This window comes from Mus musculus, chromosome 5 (genome assembly GCF_000001635.26).
Source record: "Mus musculus strain C57BL/6J chromosome 5, GRCm38.p6 C57BL/6J".
NCBI lineage: Eukaryota > Metazoa > Chordata > Mammalia > Rodentia > Muridae > Mus > Mus musculus.
The window spans coordinates 84723742-84727688 of NC_000071.6; positions in this window are offsets into that span (position 1 = coordinate 84723742).

Consider the following 3947-nt stretch of genomic DNA (forward strand, 5'->3'; position numbering starts at 1 on the left):
CTGCGTGCAAGGAACCCCAGTGCTGGAGTGGATCGGAAGGGACTTGTGCTTCTGATCAGGCTGGGTTATCTGAATCAGGAGATTCTTAATTACATCTATCTTGTTAGTGTTTAGATGGTCTGTTTTAATTATTTATCTCAAACTTGTTTAACTTCAATACATCATATGCAAATAGAATTTCATCTATTTTTTGGTATTTTAGTTCAGTTTTTAAAAAAGTAGCTATACCGTTATGAGTCTCTGAAATTCTTCATTGCCTGTAACAATGCACTCTTTTCCATACATAATTTTAATAATTTAGGTATTTTCTTTTTGGTTAATTTGGTGATAATTTAGTCAACCTTTTTAATATTTCCAAAAATACAACTCCATGTTTAATCAAATCTTTTAGGGGCAAGAATTGGGATGCAAATACATAAAATAATTAGTAAAATAAATTCTCTGATATATTAAATCTCAACCAGTTTTCCCTTTCTCTAATCTTCCCAGTTCCTTCCCATGTTTTTTCTTCAGGGTGGGGGTGAGTTGGACATTCTCATGGAGATGGTAAGGGAGGGGGAGGAGGTATGAGATGAAGTTCAGTCAGAGGGAAGACCAAGAGGGGTATAAGGACTAGACTGAAAAAAAAAGATTAAAGAATAGTAAAGAAAAGAAATGAAGAAAAGGGTCCAAGTGTAACAAAACAAAACAAAACAAAAAAAAGCCAGAGAAAACCCTTACTTCTACTATTGGTAGCTGCACAAGAACATCAATAAGATATACAACCACAGTATATATTCACAGAACATAGCTCAGACCTATTACAGTGTCCATGCTTGTTACTTCAGGCTCTGTGAGCTGAGCCTCCTTGTATCTTGCTTCTTTAATTCCATGGCCCAATTCTCATGGTGTCCTTGAATCCTCTGGGTCCTACAATCCATCTTCTGCTTCTTCTTTATTGTTCCCTGTCTCTGCCTAGTATGTATGTGGCTGTGAGGTGTCTGTATTTGCTCCCATCAGTTGAGTGATAGTTCTTTCATGACAACTGGGCTAGGTACTGGTCTATAAGTATAATAGACCCATTTTTTCCCTTCTCTTCTCTTCTCTTCTCTTCTCTTCTCTTCTCTTCTCTTCTCTTCTCTTCTCTGCTCTGCTCTTCTCTGCTCTTCTCCCCTCCCCTCCCCTCCCCTACTCCCCTCCCCTCCCCTACTCCCCTCCCCTCCCCTACTCCCTTCCCCTCCCCTCCCCTCCCCTACTCTCCTCCCCTCCCCCCTCCCCTCCCTTCCACTCCTCCCCTCTCCTCCCCTACTCCCCTCCCCTCTCCCCTCCCTTCCCCTCCTCCCCTCCCCTCCCCCCTCCCCTCCCATCTTCTCTTCTCTTCTCTTCTCTTCTCTTCTCTTCTCTTTTCTTCTCTTTCCCTTCTCTTTCCTTCCCCTTTCTTTTCTTTTCTTTTCTTTTCTTTTCTTCTTTTCCCTTCCCTTCCTTCCATTTTTTTGTACAGCTATGTTTAGTTCAATACTGGGCAACTGTCCTGACCTGTCTCTGATTCCTGACCATCCAGGCAGTGTCAGACTGAATTACCTTTCATAATTTGGGCCTCAAGGACCTCAAGCTTGACCAGTAAGTTATTGGTTGGCCACTTTTTTTCTCTTTCATTAATTTCCATCGTAATTTTGGTGTATCTTATAGTATATGGTTTTGTGGTTCTGTTAGCTTTCAGTTTTTTTATGCTTTCAGGTGTATACTTAAGGTATTCAACTGAAATTTCTCAAATGTTTCTATATAGATACTTGGTTCTGGTAACTGTCCTACAAATAATATGATTGGGTGTCATTGATTTTGATGTTGAGTGCTTTTATTTTTCTACAATCCTAGTAGTCTTTCAATGAATATTTTAGTTTCTATTTGGTACTGTTTTAATTCAGCATTGTGAATAAAACAAGATGATCAGGAACAATTCATTGAGGAGAAAGAAAATAATTATTGAAGGAAGGAAGACACCATATCATCCACAATGTACGGGATTTCAGAAAGAATACGTTCAAATAACTTTGTATGTAATCTGAGCTGGTTGTAGGTTATTTAGTGTAGAATTTACAAAATCAGGGATTTGGTTTACTCTAGTAATAGCAAAAGGTTGGCAAAATTTTGTTTGAATATATTAATAATTAATACACATAAAAAGAGATGGGTAACCCAGATGAAGCTACTTGAAGATTGAATGAACTAATGAATGCAAACTGATTAGTCTGTGTAAATCTTGCATGAGATATTTTGTTTATAATTATAAATCTACAGAATGTTAAAAATACTTTCTTTGTGGCTCTGTCCCCAGGTGAAAGCCATATTCAGTTGATGGCTTCTCTCGGAGGGAAGCTTGAGAGATGTGGCCTCTCATAGATTGTGAACATTCCAGTATATGTCACTTGATCTATGTGCTCGATGGAATTCAACATAATCTCAGTGAGCTACAAATGGAAAGGATCAGACATGAAGTTTTTAGGAGAGGTTGAGGATTCTGTGTGAAGTTGGAGGGTCATTAGTGTGATTAAAGTTATTTTATCTATGTATAAAGTCAGAGTAGATACCAGAGTAGATAAATACAGTTAATTTTTTTTAAGTACTTCCTTTTCAATAACGGATTTTCTCATGATCAAAACTTATCAAAACAAAGGGTTTTTTTTTTGTTTATAATTTAAATTTGGTGATTCTTTTTATAAAGTGTCTTCGAACTCTTAGTAGGAAGTAGTCTGTGAACTGATAACGTTTTAGATTTGTCACTACAATGTTTTAATTAATATTTTATATGATGTAGATGTGTTAAAACATTTAACCGTACAGAAAAAGATGAATTTACAGCCTAACATATTTCTCAGAATGAGGAACATAGAAATAGAATGTATCATTCTTCAGTAGTAGACTAATTAATGACTTTCCTGAGTACAGTCCTAAAATTTATCTCTTTTAGTACAATACACATTCAAAATATTTACCTCTGTGCTTTAGTAATACATTATTATTTTTGAGGATATAAATAATTACATCATTTTCCTCTTCCTTTTCCTTCCCTGAAAGCGTCCACACACCCCCACCCCACACACACACAACCCTCCTTGGTCTCTTTCTACTCAAGACCACATTTCTTAATAAATATTCCTACATACAACCTGCTCAGTCTGTATTATGTTACCTGAATATATGTTTTCAGTGTTTAAATCCAGTGCTTAATTTCACTAAGCTTAATTTTGTCTTACAAAGAAACACATTTAACACTGTCTTAAAACCCATTTCAGTGATGGTCTCACTTATGTTTTCTGATGCTATGATAAAATACCATAACTAAAGCATTCTGGAAATTGTTTGTTTGTTTTCACATACTTGGTGGTAACAGGTAATCCTTATAGAAATCAGAGCAGAAATTCATATAGGGCAGAGACCTGGAGGCATAAACTGAAGTAGAAGCCATTTAATAGTGTTTCTTAATGATTAACTCCCTGGTGTTGGGTCAGCCTGATTATCTTATATTACCCAAGAACACCACTCTAGACTGGAATCATCCTCTCTGGAGTGAGCCCATCTGTATCAGTCATCAGGCAAGATAACACATCAAAGTTTTCTCTCCACACCAATCAGATGAAAGTATATTTTCAAATTAGGTTTCCTTCTCCATACTGATACGTCTATTGCAAATTTACCTAAAGTGAATTCACTCCAAGGATACATGACACCATGCTTTTATTATCATTTACATGGTACAGTTTTCATTAAATGATTATTTTATTAGTAAATATTTTTAAATTGGCCATTTCAAAAGGTTAAAGTGCTATAGGAAATAGAAAATATTTTGTTTATGCCTGTTTTCCTTTGAACTGTGAGCTAGATAAGAAGCAGTGATTTATCAATGATCTAAATTAATTCTTGAAACACAGCATACAGTATTTATTTTGTAAACAAAGTAAGGTAATGAA